Consider the following 16,137-nt stretch of genomic DNA (forward strand, 5'->3'; position numbering starts at 1 on the left):
ATAGGTTTAGAGCGTAGGCGTTGTACGGGTGCACTTGCTGGGGACCCGGCTACAACATAATGCTCGTCCAACGAAAACGGGATGTTTTTACATTGTTTAGCAAAACTTTTGTCATGTCATCATTATGCTGCCGTGCCGTGCCGGCGTTCGATGCTGTTGCTCGAGCAGTTTGTGGGCTCCTCCAGGATGTTTTGCAACGCGTTACGCGCGACCATTCGGTACACTTGTCACACGGCTGGTAAAATATGCAGTATGGCAGCGCCAAAGTAGAACAGGGAGTATGAGATTCTCTGTTGGAAAAGGAGTGGAGTTGGAAAACAAAACAAGCAAGATTAAAGGAAGTGTTTAAAGTACCGATGTTGGACTGATAAGATGAATTGTAACATCAAGTAACTGAGTTAAAATTGTATTGAAGCAGTTGTATTTATTTCATTCTATGGCAGATAAATGACATTAAAAAAGCAGATAAATTTGAAAAAATAATTACAAATTCTTAGTTATTTTACAACACCTTGGGGTATAGATTAGCAAAGCGAGTGTATTTATTTAAGACGTTCACTATTCATGTATGAATGTAACAGTATTACCGCAACTTTGATCTCGTTTTTTTGTAAATTTTGTATATTAAACTTTCCACAGCCTCAATCATTGTTTTAAAATATGGCATTGCGTCTGGTGTGTCAGACCGTATGCGACCGGGTGTATCACTCATTAAATGTGCATCATTTCAATGTCTCGTCTGACTTGGAATCTCGAACATCAATCGGTGTAAATTTCCAATTCCAATATGATCGCGAAAACTCCCCACAACACGTAGTTAAATTGCTGGCTTGTCTGAGGTACTGATTATGTGCAAAAAACTGTACTGTTAAGGCTTTTTTATGGTATTTTCAATTAGTTTATGAACATTTTTTTAAATACTTTAAATAATAGTCGTTTTCAGTATTCGTTCCTTTGCTGATATGAAGTTCTTTAGTCAAGCTAAATATTGCTGCAACAATCCTGCAACAACCTTTTTCACTATTTACCATTAACTTTTAAAGTTTTCCTGAATTTTCTTGATTTTTTTTTTATTTATTACAACAATTCCCAAAATTGCTGTTCATTTTCAACGCATTTTTGAATCGGTGGGATATTTTTGTCTTTTGTTAAATTTTTCAAACACATTTAAGAAAAATGATCATTAAATTGTTTAATGGAATTTTTTATTTATTTAAAAAAAATGGGAAAAAATCAAAGAAAAATCTTTATAAAGCAACCCAAACACGACGAAAATCCTGTTTACCTTAAAATTCCTGAAAGTAAAATGCAGTTTTGAATTTTCTGTCGAAAACTGAACGTTTTTTAGAACATTATACATTCTATGGATAGTAATGAAGCCCTCTGCACTATTTATTGAGCTTTTTTTTAATGGATAAACCAAAGGGTTCTTGAATGGCTAAGGTAATATGAACGGTTTTTGTTTAAACTGCCTGCGGATATGCTCGTTTTCGTTGTTTGTTCACTTACATTTTGCAAGACTATGAGGTGCTCATTGTCTGTTGAATCGTACAGGATCTACTATTAAAAGATTGTGTCAAGAAATAAAACACCATTGATAATATGGCTCCGAAATTTCCAGCAAACTATTCACCCCCCCCTTCCCCGTACACAACACTGCAGCGAACAGTTCCCGTACAAGACATGGCTGACGGTTATGCAGACTTTTCTTTTCGTTCTCCCAAAAGTGTGAGGTGTAAAGGCCGGGCTACATTGATCGTACTCGCAAGCGTAATTTCGATTTTCACTAGCGCATCTGGCGGCGGCTGGTGAAAGCTTTTTTTGGTCATCGAGGGAATGGACCTGCCGGATCTCAAAATTTAGTAGTTTTTCCATCGTTTTCCATTGCAAAAATGGATGCAATGCGTGCAAGACATGTGTATCTACGTTTTACAAAACTTTTCTCCTCCGATTTAAGTAAAAAACATGGAAAATTAACGTATTTTCTGGAGCGGCTCCAAATTGTTTGGCAAAATGCTTCGGTCAGCCGCCGCCAGATGCGCTAGTGAAAATCAAAATTACGCTTGGGAGTACGATCAATGTAGCCCGGCCTTAAAATGTTTGCTCCTTCAGGGGTTGGGCAATGTGAAGCAGCAAACCTGAGCCTCACCACAAGTACGCATTGTGTAGTAGGCAGCGCGTTCTCCACGTTCTGCTGCTGCTGCTGCTACATCGCAGTAAGAGCGAGTACAAGGGAGATTTTCCATGCGGTTTTCCCTTTCGGATGCCTCGGGCCATCCTTGGAAGGGCTGTGGTGCTGCACCGCCGAAATATGCTTGTCTCGGCATATCGCATTCAGTGTACGGTACAGGCAGGCACAGCGCCTTTATCCGGTGTGGATGTTTTATCTCTAATGTAACACATTCTGCAAGATGCTTGCCTGCATTTACACGGCGCAGAGAGAGAGAGATACAAGCTAGGACGGCATTCTCGGCATGCCGTTATGATTTGGCATTCCCTGAAGGATGAATTATTATGTGTGTATGTTCCTGTTTACTAGGAATCGTTCGGCTATTACCATACCGTTCCATCATTTTGAAAAGCTTCTGAATACAATCTTCATTATTTCGATACTATTTAAATGAAAAAGGTTAAAATCTCTTCCAATGAACCACTAAATCTACTACAACTTCTCTTGTTAGTGTAGATTGTATTCAAGCAAACACAATCTCTTCAACATCTCCGTTACCACTTTCCGGTGGTTCTGTCTCGTGCAGAACTTCAAACTTGTTCGGGTGTGAAACGGTTGCTGTTTGCCCAAATTGTCTTCGACACACACACACCATCACACTCACCACACGAAGCTTTACTGCTGCTGCTGCAGAAAGGAATCCTTTGCAAACCCCAAACAACATTCCTGCACCCCATCGTAGTGTGCCATTCTTTTCGCAAAGACACACCCTCGAGCAACGCAGCAACATTTCGATGCATCGTTCGTATAGTGGAATAATTTATTGCACCTCATAACGGGTTCGTCTGCAGAAAAGTATAGGAAAGGTTTTACAACAAAAAGAAGGAGCAGAGTGAAGAGGAGAAAATCAATGAACCATTTTTAAGGGTACGGGACGGAAGACTGTGATGTAGTAGATAGTATATCTACTTCTTGAAGCGTTTTCTATCGGTATCGACGGTGTATTCGGGTGGCACGGGAATATTAAGAACTATTGGAGCAACACAGCAACGACGAAGACTACACTTGTATGTTTGTATAGAGCTAGCGCATGAATGGTGCACAAGTATTAATATTAAATTGCATACGTGTTAGGTGGTTTGAGCGGTTCAAGTGTACATAGGGGACCATGGGGTAATACTATACACTGTATTTAAGGAAAATGGGAAAATGGGATGCAATAAAAAAAATACGAACAAGAATATTGCACTCAAGATTTTTGCGAACAATTTTTTATGACCAAGACTTTTGCGATCATGAATTTTTGCAACCAAAGATTTTGCACACACGAATTTGTGCGACCAAGAATTTTGCGACCAAGAATTTTGCGACCAAGAATTTGGCAACCAAGACTTTTGCGATAAAGAATTTGTCGATCAAGATTTTTGCGACCATGAATTTTTGCAACCAAGAATTTTGCGACCTAGAATTTTGCTACCAAGAATTTTGCGACCTAGAATTTTGCGACCATGAATTTTGCGACCAGAAATTTTGCGACCAAGATTTCTGTGATCAAGATTTTTGCGACCAAGAGGCTCTTAAAAAACTGCATCGACTGAAAAACAGCACTAATCAAATAAATTTTGCTCGCGCCTCAAAAATATATAAGCAGCTGAACCGAACCGCCTACGCCAACTGCGTCACGAAAATTGAAATCAATATCAAAAGACATCCCACATCATTCTGGAAATTTGCTAAAGATAAGCAATCCTGTGGACGACTTCCTTCCTCGATGCAGTTCGAGGGAAACACCATTTCCGGAGATGAAGAGTTTTGCAATGCATTTGCCTCATATTTCCTTAGGCTCTTCTGTGTACACCAACAATTCCTCGGTACCGTCTAACTCAACATCGGCTTTATCCTTCATAAATGATGAGGTTAATTTATGCACACCACTAATCAACGATGATGAGGTGGAATCTGCTATTTCGTTGTTGAAGCTTTCCTACGCACCTGGGCCTGACAATATTCCCAGCGCAATTCTCATTAACTGCAAGGCTGCTCTCATTCCCATACTGACCAAACTATTCAACAAATCCTTGCAATCGAAATGCTTCCCGCGTCTTTGGAAATCATCGTGGAAGTTTCCTGTTTATAAAACATCTGATAAAACTAATGAGTGCAATTATAGAGAAATTTCAATGTTATGTGCGTGCAGTAAACTGTTCGAAAAAGATCGTCACATGCTCCAAGCCTTTTCACCATTAATTTGTAATGTTCAACATGGCTTTATGCCGAAACGATCGATTGAGACCAATCTAATATACCTACTTAACTTTTGCCTTTCCTATATTGACAAGGGCTTACAGGTTGACGTCATTTGTACTGACTTCTGCGCTGCTTTTGACAAGGTCAACCACTTTCTATTGCTATCTAAATTATCAAAGTATGGTGTTCACACAAAAGTTGTTGAGTGGTTAAGAAGTTATTTAACTGATCGTTGCATTAACGTTAAGATAGGAACTAGCTTATCTGCCACATTCCATAATTTATCTGGTGTTCCTCAAGGGAGTATATTAGTACCTTTACTATTTATTATATTTATTAACGATGTCGTGTTAGCTATTCCTCATGTTAAATTGTTATTATATGCTGACGATCTAAAAATGTTCCTACCTGTTAAATATTCTGACGACTGTGAAATGTTACAAGACTCGTTAAACTATGTTTCTGCATGGTGTTTTAATAATGAAATGTTACTTAATGTTAGCAAATTTAGTTGTATAACATTCTCAAAGAAAAAAAATCCTATTATTTATAACTACAAAATCAATGAAGACAGCGTTCCTCGTTTTTTTCTCAGGTTCGGGACTTAGGAGTTATTTTAGACAGTAAGCTTAGTTTATCTAGCCATTATCAAACTATCGTCACTAAAGCTCTTAAACTATTAGGATTTGTCTTACGTGTCTCGGCCGACTTTAAAGATCCTTTCAGTTTAAAAACATTATACTGTTCTTTAGTCCGTCCCATCCTGGAATTTGCCAGTGTAGTTTGGTGTCCCCATCAAATCACATACATAGATAAAATTGAAAAAATTCAGAAAAAAATCACACGTGTTATGTTTCATCGTCTTTCCTGGTCAAACCAAATTCCACGTCCTTCGTATAATGTTCGGTGTTTACTATTTGGCTTAGAGACTTATAGCATAGGAGAACTACGGCTCAGATAACTTGTATGCATAAAGTATTAATTGGAGATCTTGAAGCACCTGACATTTTAAATTTTATTTGCTTTTCTACTCCCTCTAGAGGTCTTAGAAGTAGAGAGCTACTAAGAAGCCCTTTTAGATCGACTGGTTTTGATGCCAATGATCCACTGCTCAAAATGATTGATGTGTATAATAGGTTAGGGTTGTTGGCAGATTTCAATCAATCCGTTAGTCAGCTGCGTCAGCATATTCAAGTTAGTTCTAGGGCCATACTTTAAACATGTACACTGTAAGCATTTAGTTATTTAGGCATACTGCCCGATAACTTTAATTCAAATAAATAAATAAATAATAATAATAATAAAACGCAAAGCACATTTTTAAACTGTGTCTTTGTTTTTATTTCCTACCAGTACTGACAAAGAATCCGTAGGCAAATCCATTTAAATATAATAGTTCGTGGCTTTTGGAGCGTCACAAATGTTAGCTTGTTGGTTGTGCTCCAGAGTGAATGCATCATGCCTGATGCATTCGCCATACAGTTGTTCCAACTCCGTTTCCCATGAACAGTCAACCGGGTTTCCCACCATCGACAGACGTGTGACATTTGGAGAGGTGTTGTTCACATCGAAACTTGAAATCAGGTTAAAATTCACTGATACCCTTAACGATCGGACCGGTATGAAAGACAAATCGAGCGTGGTGAGATAATTTTGATTGATTTCAATGGATGCAAGATTTTTAGGAAAGTGCACACTGCTCAACACAATATCGGTAAGCTTGTTGCATGATAAAGTTAAGCTGGTTAGATTGTTCCATCCCGCCACACTTTCGATACTGAAATTCGTTAACTTATTATGCTGCAGTGAAAGCGTTGAAACACTCGTCCAATTATTTAAGCATTCCGGTAGTGTTGTAAGATCGTTTGAGACAAATACAACCCTATCCATTAATGGCACATCCCAACCGCACAGGTCTACATGTTCGAGCTTATTCCTATTGACCCCAAATTGATCCAAAGAGCGAGCCACCAACCGACCTGATAGTGATGTAATTCTGTTCATTTTTAAATTTAAAGTTCTCAAATTGACAAACACATTGAACAGCTCCACATTTACAGTGGTAAGCATATTTTGCGACATCACCAGCCGAGTCAAGGAATTGTAGAAACTGCAGTTGTTCTTCGACGTGTTCACAATGTACCGTATCTTATTGCTGTCCAACTGCAGTTCACTCAAGTAAGCATGGTTACAAAATGTGGCCAAATCAATCTTGCGCAAGCCACACTCACGCAGTCTCAAGTACTGCAGCTTAGGTGCATTTTTAACAGCAGGCGGGACTTTCATTAGTTTGTCACTGCTAAAAATATGGAGTATGCTTAATGAGCTGTTGGCAGCTATATCGATCCTTCTCAAACCGCTGTATCGGATATGTAAGTTGCGCAGTGCTTGCGGAACACTGATCCATTTCAGTTTGTTGGAGTTTCCTATCTTTAGTGTATCTACAAACGGTGGCAATCGTTCCAGGATCCACTGACGAACGCGCTTCATCAACACATTTTGCAAGTTCAGCACATGAAAGTTATTTGAGATGTGTTGAAACGCGAATATGTCTCCGTTCGATTGAAAGTTATAAATGTAGCACTCATGAAAGCAATACATTCCAAGTTTAGCGGGACTGCTTGCGGTGTTTGCAACGATCAGTAACCTATTGCATGAAGAGTAACGACACGTTGTTTTTTTTATTTATTTTTTTTTCAAATTAGAATTAATATGGGATACACCTTGAATGTGTTGAATACACACCACACAATCCATCGAAACATCGGAACACTTGTGCTGAAATATGCAATATGTAATCGCGAAGTAGTACAATCACTCACAGTTTTACCTGCCACTGGGAACGTTGCGCCGAGTTATATACTGGAAACTTGTAAACTGAAACAGTTCTTTTTTATGGTCATCAAATAGCGATTAAATTAGAATTTTCGGGTCAGAAATCTTAATCGAGCGAATTAAAAATACAATGGATGTAATTAACCTTTTTTTTACTAGTTCTGATGTTTTGGTTATATTGAAGGTTTTTTTCGATGAAATTGTGTAGTGCTAATGAGTTCAGTCCACATTATCAGTCACAGTTTTCAGCAAGTAATTTGTACTATTGTTGCAGGTATTGTTATTCAAATAAAGTGTTGTTATTTCAATTTTGTCATTGAAAATCCAAATGAGCAGTAATGCTTAATTCGACGGCAGAATAAGCTTTATATGTTTATTTATTTATTGAAGGTAGGAACTCCAACAATGGATATCAAATCAATTTTTTATACGTTGTGCCTAGAACCATAATACAGTATGACCTCACTGATTGAGTTTTTCTAGTTGGATTGTTAACTAACCAACGAGGTAGCTTTGACAGAAAGAAACACCGGCATGGTTACCATGGTGCTAATAAGCGTAGCCCTTCCGGTGAATTTCAACTTTTGTTTCCCAAGCACTTTTTGTTAACATTTTTAATCAGCCGTACCGGCGAACTCGTTCGTCGAAAAACATTCGTCGCTCATGAGTGGACAGGGTTGTAGCACTAGGTTGGTCAGTACAAAATCAGCCGTACCGGCGAACTCGTTCGACGAGAAACATTCGTCGCTCATGAGTGGACAGGGTTGTACCGCTAGGTTGGCCAGTACAAAATCCATACGGTTTTCTAATTTTTGATCTAGAGGGCTATGAAATGAGTGAAAATGAGCGTCGCGGCGAACGTTCCCAGGAACGAACGAGTTCGCCGGTACGGCTGAATGGCTATCATATATGAAAGCAATGGCCTCGAGGGAAGTGTTACCGAATATAAACAAACTAAAAGATGATGAGAATAACGATTTTCAATACAATTTTGGTTGATTTCTTGTTGTATTTTCAATGTTTTGCTTTGTTTGGATCATTTAATCGCAAAATAACAGTTTAATGTTAAGTAAAGATTTTTTTCTCCAACAGGATGCTTCATTGAAAAGCGATCATGTAAACAACGTATGTTGACATTTAGATAATATTTTAACTAACATCTGCTGTACTTTTGACGGTTTGAAACCCTGCATTATAACAAAAATATATGTGGCTGCACAATATTGATCGAAGGAGTTGTTATTTTGCATTAATATTCTCGATTTTCGACCATTTATGGGTAAATGAATTATTTTATAAAAAAGGAGAAACCAAAAATTTGCCAAACCGCATACATTACAAAGTTATAGTTACATTTTGTTAACCTTTTTGCAAAATTTCATGATAAAACGCCCTTTCTGTTACAAGATATTACGATTTAAAGTCAATTATTTCTGGCTTTCATATATGATAGTCATGCCACCCCAGGAGACATAACTGGTTATCATACATGATAACCATGGCACTCAAAGGCTGGTATTATTGATTACGTTCGTAGCGACGGCGTACGTCCCGACTAGTAATGGGTAATCCGGAGCGGAGTCATGGATCAACTCCGACTCCGGTGCGCAAAATATGACTCCGGCTCCGGATCATAATTGGATTCGACTCCGGATCAGTCCGGATCAGTCCGGATCACTCCTGATTACTCCGGATCACTCCGTATTACTCCGAATTACTCCGGATCACTCCGGATCAGTCCGGAACACTCCGGATTACTCCGAATTACTCCGGATCAGTCCGGATCACTCCGATTCAGTCCGGATCACTCCGGATCAGTCCGGATCAGTTTTCGTACATATGATACATATGATACATAGATGTACGACTTGAAAGTCAATGAACTCATCAAGAATTGTCTAAACCAGGGGTCTCCAAACTACGGCCCGCGGGCCGCATGCGGCCCTCAAGAGCTTATAATGCGACCCACGATGACTTTGCCAGAGTTAATATAAATATTACGTTATTATGACTTATTCAAATAAAAATGAATTTTTTACTTTTCTTAGACAAAAATCAAGCTTTAGTAACACGAAACTGTATTAGTATCTTTAGTATTTTGTTGTAAAAACGAGATTGAAACGTTCACTCATCATTTAAAGGTAGCGTCAAATGGCCCTCAATATAGTTATTTTTGAAGCAATGCGGCCCGCGAGCTGAAAAGTTTGGAGGCCCCTGGTCTAAACGATAATGGAAAGTCATTCCGGATCCGGAGTGACCCCCCCCCCCTCTCCGCTAAACAGTCCGGAGCAACTCCGAGTCCGACTCCGAGGGGTGCCGGATCAGATCAATCCGACTCCGGAAAAAAATTGTATTTACCCATCACTAGTCTCGACACTCATTTTCACCCATTTTTCAGACGTACTAGATGGTTGCTATAATTATTTACCGCGGCGTTATAGGGCCAGGCAGCTGAAATGTGTTGCCATCCCTAGGATACCAAGTGAGCGCCGTACGTTCCCGCTACAAACGGATTTAGTTTCTAATTGTTTATCCAGAGGGCTATGGAATGAGTAAAAATGAACGTTGCAGCGAACGTTCCCGGAAACGAATGAGTTCACCGGTACGGCTGGATAGGTTCGACCCTGTAAGCTTTCTTCATTTATGTTTTCTATTTAGCACTGTCTAGATTTTTAGATTTAGATTGGATGTTATATAGAAGCTTGAGAAAAATTTACAAAAAACCTATAAAATAAGAATCTTTTTTCATGTTTTGGTCAATATTTACAAAGTCGGAATTGCAGCGAAATGCATTTTTGCTAGAGCGGTAACCTAATTTTGCCGTCATCGACCAGGCGTCTCCATCAAAAGCTTGTTATTGGAAGTACGTTAAACTTTAGTGAAATTATAAACGGAGAATATTAAATAAAAATTGTAATAAAATATTCGAAAAGAGCTTCATTTATGGTCTCAAATATTTGATTTAATGTCCTTTAGAAGTGTCACCGGAATGAAGCATTGTGTAGCATATTAGGTTTGCTTTTTTCCCATATCTCCAGTCAGCGTAAAAATGGCGCACGATAGAAAAGAAGAGGTGCTGGAAAATCCTTCCAGCGGTGTTAAAATGAAATTGTCACCCACGTTATATACACCTCCATTCCCTTTCACCATAATCAACCACCACCACCGTCCATGCTGTCGCGCAGCAGCAATGCGGTGGAATAGTTTACAGAAATCCGAAACACTTGTTGTGTTGTTTGCCGTGCCCGCACAACGGTGCTGGCCGCTGATCGAATTGAGCAAATTCAATTGTAAAAGTTCGAAACACACCCGACACCGACGGCGTTTGCAAAACAGCGACAAATGCAACGATTTCAACGCTGCCTGCCCCGGGACAGTGACGGACAAACGATTTACGGTGGAAGCTGGAGGAAGGGTTTCGGAAAGCTCTTCCGTGTGCGTTCATCTTGGGGGCGAATGAAATTTAGCACAGCCAGCGTTAGTGCTGGCGTGCAGAGGAAGCCGAATGCAAATTGGACCCGCACCCATCTCCCATCTGTTAGCGTTGTTTCGCTTTCGCTTCCCAACGAACGATCCCCACCAAATGATGCCCACTTTGAACCGGGGCTTGCAACAGTTGAGCAGTTTTCAGCAGCAGCCTCACTTTCTGCTGTTGGTTTTAGTGTAAAATTCAAAGCCAAACTGTGATAGAGAGACAGAGGACGGGACTGTGGATGGGAGGGAGGGGGGAAGTTTTATTGCATTGAATGAATTTACAGTAATTGTCACACAAACTCTGCGCTTCGGGCGGAAAGTCAAAGTCACAGGAAGGAAAACCGGTAGCAAAGCGGATTGGACGGAGTTGCACCGGGGGCCGGGAAAGTCGGAAACTATTTCAACCATTCGGCCCATTTTAACGCCCGTTGCAAAGGTTCGATCAAAGTCAAACACAAAACTAGTGGCCAACGGGAGGAGACACTTTTAGGCGCGCGCGCGCGCGTGAAAGCGAACCGAATCGTTTCAGCGAATAGTTTTAAATGAATTTTTAGGACCGCATCCCCAAATTTCAGGCAAGAGTGGATCTATTTTCACTGTATTTTTTTTTCTAGAAACAAAATGGATCAACTCTACGGGGTGTGAAAAATGCGGCCCTTTCACAGCATTTTTCACGATGGTGCGCAAAAACTTGCTCAACCGGCAGGCCATTTAACTCTCATTTCTGCCCGTTCAGTTCGTGGAAACTGTCAGAGGGAGCAAAGCGGTTGGTGCCGATTAGATGGGTAAAGCTTTCCGGTGTTTGGAATTCATTTTTTCGGGACATTTTTAGAATGATTTGCGTTTTTATCATTTCGTTATTTCAATTCTTTTGAAACAGAATTTGGCTAGATAGCTAAATTTGTCTGTTTTTCTTCTCATAATGAATTGTCTATTTTACGAGGAATGTAACCTTTTATTTATTTATTTATTTATTTATTCAATATTAAGTATAGTGGCTGTTTTAGCCATGTTGTTTTTAAGTGTAAATAAATAAATAAATAAATAAATAAATAAATAAATCCATACCATCAAGATCGCCTTAATAAAATAAGGCAAATCAATAAGCCTTCAGTCATATTTACTACATTTGTTGCGCTAAAATATAATAAGAGTAATGCATTAAAACAAAGGTTCGATTTGATATGTCTAACATCCATATTGGAAAAGACTGGAAGGGAATGGCCTAACAATAACACTAACAAATTAAACTTAACGCATCTGTAGCCTGTTTGATCCAACGGATCTAACTTAACGAATATAATTCAACGAATATTTGCGCACACTACAAGTTATAGTGTCAAGTTCAAGAGTTCGGTGACAGTTCGTGCTAATTTGAAGAAAATGGAGCTACTTTTCGTCATATATAAGGGATATAAAGCTTTCCATTATTGAATTCAGTCAATTACTATACTATAACTCAAAACTGTCAAAACTATGACTCCCGTGAAGAACGGTTGGCAGGCACAAGCTGATTATTGAAGAATTCTCCTTTAGTAGCTCAACCATTCCAGTATTTAAAAAAAAAAAACTAAGTTTTAAATGTGTTTCTCTACTTCCAGGTCCTGCTTTTTAGTATCTTAGTGTAATCACGTTAGTAGAGGTATTTACCATAGGACCACAGAGTCTGACGTTCAAAAGCAATATATGTTTCTTCCAAGAGTTCTCTTCTGTTCCTTTACCTGCATGAACTTTTACATAGTCCTATGAGACTCATTTATTACAAATAACCTGATTAACCAGTCTTTAAATGCACTATACAGAGACGGAATGATCTATGGCTGGTATCGAAGAGACCGTTAGAGTTATCCAATGGCATTTAACGTTCTAGGAATGGTTTCTTCAAACCTGATTATCCACTGATCTAATTGGATGTTCAATTAAATCGATTAATTGAGATCTGCGCTATCAGTTAACATCGACAAAATGCTTTCCAACGACAAAAGCTTCTGGTTCAAGAGTTTCTTGTGTGAGGCAATCACACCTACCCGGAAAATTTTGAATAATAGGTAATTGAAATGAAAAAGTTTCTTTACATTCTTATGAGGGATGGGAATAGTAATGTAAGTACTTGGTCGTGGTTAAATTTTCCCACCCGTCCTCTTAAAGGTCGCTAAACAATCTTAGCTTTAAAGCGAATCGCAAAATCATACAACAATTTTTACCGAACCATACCCAATACGAGCGATATTAAATTCTCCTAATTGTTTGTACCCAGGCCCATATTCTCGCATTGTTTCACTCTGTACAATTCGTCCATCCATCATTCGCCGTGCCGTTATAACACACAACAACAAAACAAAAAAAGCACCCGAACAAACAGTACCGAAATGGGAGAGAAGTGAAAAATTTCAATCCACTCGTGCTCCCACCATCTTCCTGGAACGAACCACCGAAGCAACGGCGCACTATTTACAGAGCATGGTTTCCCATTTTCCCTTTGATGTCGGTTGCCTTTTCAATGTTTAATTTGTCTTCTGGCCCGGTGCCCAGCAGGTTGAATGCTTCCTTGCTGTTGCTGGTACTGCTGCTCCTGCTGGAAGCATTGCTGGAGCGGTCAAAGCCCGGAAGTGCCCATACCAATGCCAATACAGCGCTGCGAATATTAAAAATGATCTCCCAAACCACCACGGACGGACATCATCTTCATTCCGGTGGCGCTGGTGGTGGTGGTACCGCTTTCGTCGGAATCGGCGTCCGGTTGAATTCCGAATTTAATGATGGGCAAGTGGAATATAAATTGAATATCACCACAGCGCGAACATTCTACTCCAGGGAGGAAGAGAGAAAGAGGAGAGTGGGGGGGCAGTAGAGAACGTGAAGAGTGACAAACTTTCACCACGTTCCGTCATGAATCGTAATTCAGCTGGAAAGGTTAGTGAAGGTTGAGGTCGTCTGCTGTTGCGGAAGAACGGAAATTACAATCAAAACCACAAACATATTGGCGGGCTTTATCGTTTTCCGGTACACGGGTAGGAGGGGGGGGGGGGAATAAAACTTCGTGACCTGATTTGAATTGCGGTGCCGATGGTGGTTTCCGTTAAAGGTAATTTGATTGAGTAACGTCCTGCCGTTTGGGTCGGCAGTAGCATTGGCAGGCATTGGTATTTGAAACGTTTTACATTTTGTTTGCAATAATAGGTTGCACGGGTAATCAAAAAGTTACGCAAACATTCAATATATCTAGATGGCGATTGAAGCCAGTGAGAAATTATGAATGACGTTCTCACTGTGGTTCAGTAAAGCGGAGGCAAATATTCAATGATCTGGCCATTTCATTCTGATGGCAACGAATAGCTTAGCTTGTAAAGCACTTTTAAGGTCTTCCTTGAGATCAAATGAAGAGGAATGATAGGAACTGAAGAGGTAAAATGACGAGACAAAAGTAATTATTATGGCTCCGATGAAGTCATTGTTGGGAAAACTAGCGCGATTAAACAAAATAAGCGTGAATTTAATTATGTATTTGAATCGAATGCTCTCTAAAAAGGAGAGTTTTGTGCTGAACTGAACTTTCATAATCGGTTACACAACATCTGCCATCGTTTTTTACTCCATGAGAAATTGTCTTTTATTATTTTTGATTATATCTTTATACAAAATACTAAATTTAAAAATAGGAAAAATTTAAATTTAAATTTAAATAGGAAATTTGTTTAATAATCTTATCACCGCTAAGGTTCTTCTTATCTTACATCATTTAAGAGTATGGTGCGGAAATTGTAGCTTATGAGAAATATGTAAGAAGAAATTCCAAAAACTACAGAACCAACAAAACATAATCTCCAATATTTACATTACGACATGTGTTACCACCCTGTTACAGGGTTTCCCAAGGTTTTTTGATTGTTTCCCGAAAATGTTTGGTTCATTTCCATAATTTTTGTGCTCCCACGATTTTTAGAACGTCCCTCAAATTTTATTGGTTCAATTTTGTTGATATTCATAGAAACGATATCAATAAATCGTGGAAACGAACCAAAAATCAATGGGAAGCGATGAATAAATCGTGAGTCGAGCCCTAAAACTAACGAAAACAAACCAATAAATCGAGAAAAGCCCTATAGGTTGACTAATATGAATTCTAGAAATGCTTTTGTATCTCCTTTGCCTGATCTTCTGGATTTTTCGGTTTGGTGGATCATTGGACATTGCATAATTTTCAAAACATTGTTTATGCTAAAGTAGCGAAAGAGCACATGAAAGAGTAGTTGAATATACTACTTAATTTTATGATAGTTATTAAAAATAAGAAATATTGTCGTGTGAATTAAGAGGAAATTGTGTTGGATTTAATTCATATTTAAATGTTGCAAGCATTTAAATGTTCATATTAATTATACCTTTTAAAACTAGTAACGTTTATTGGTATTTTACACAACGTGTTTATATTGTATACGAAAACATTGCTCACGATTTCGAAGTATCAAAATATCCTTTTCAATTGCATACTCTGAACAGAATTGAATTCCAAGTACGTACGCAATACAAATCGCAAACCGCTCACGTTGTGGCTTTCCGTTGCCGTACGACGGCAGGCCGATACGTTAACGTGAAATCTGATTGTATCCATTTATATTTTTAAAAAAGAGTTTGATACAAAAAAACTTCCCCCTCCACCCTTTCAACCCCCCATTACCGCATACAACGCGCCGGCAAACGCGGAAAACGCAGAAAACGAACACAAAAATACATCCATTTCAACCGGCCCGGGTGGCCCGGCATCATAGCCGGCAGCTTCCGGTATGCCCGATCGATAGCGCCTCTTGATTTGACCAGGAAAAAGTCATTTACTGTTATAGCGTGCGTGGTGTCAAGCCCACGCTCTCAGCTCCATATACGTGTGATAGGCCGACAACAACGACAGTATAGAAAAAGGAAGGAAGAACAAAAACCCCCATTTGCCTCTCATCGAACAAAGAACCGATCACCGAAACCACAATCTGTAGTCCTTTCCGTTCGACTTTTCTTCTTCTGCTACAATCATACATGTACACAAACGCACACACATGCACCATCTCACTGTCGGGCAGCAAAGTTGGCGTTGATTTTTCGCTTCCGGGATTTGTTTGGGTGCGTTTGCTGGTTCGTGATGCGACTGCAGAACCGGTGCCGTACGCACTGTACTGTAGTAGGCGACGAGTTTACTAGCAAAAGCTACTTCCGCTTTGTTTTCGCTCCTCTGCGCACCACCATTTTGCTTTGCATTAATACACTATATATTGAGCAAAAAATACAAAAACAAAACAAAAATAGAGGAAAAACGCGCAAACGAACGCTTGCGATTGGAATAGAATAGGCAAAAACAAATCGGTTCCGTTTACGGGGACTCGGTTTGTTGCTCGGTGCGCTTCCCGCCATTGCTGTATCGG

At 39.4% G+C, this 16,137-nt stretch overlaps 1 long non-coding RNA gene across 1 annotated transcript; it reads right to left on the minus strand.

Annotated features, from left to right (window-relative positions):
* Nucleotides 1–6,629: 6,629 nt before the first annotated feature.
* On the minus strand, nucleotides 6,630–7,229 carry LOC133394027 (uncharacterized). The gene is made up of 2 exons (XR_009766571.1): nucleotides 7,163–7,229; nucleotides 6,630–7,064 (listed from the first exon to the last, which is right to left on the minus strand). It is a non-coding gene; the product is annotated as an uncharacterized LOC133394027 (long non-coding RNA).
* Between the last annotated feature and the right edge of the window lie 8,908 nt (nucleotides 7,230–16,137).

Source organism: Anopheles gambiae, chromosome 3, assembly GCF_943734735.2.
Source record: "Anopheles gambiae chromosome 3, idAnoGambNW_F1_1, whole genome shotgun sequence".
NCBI classification, from domain to species: domain Eukaryota; kingdom Metazoa; phylum Arthropoda; class Insecta; order Diptera; family Culicidae; genus Anopheles; species Anopheles gambiae.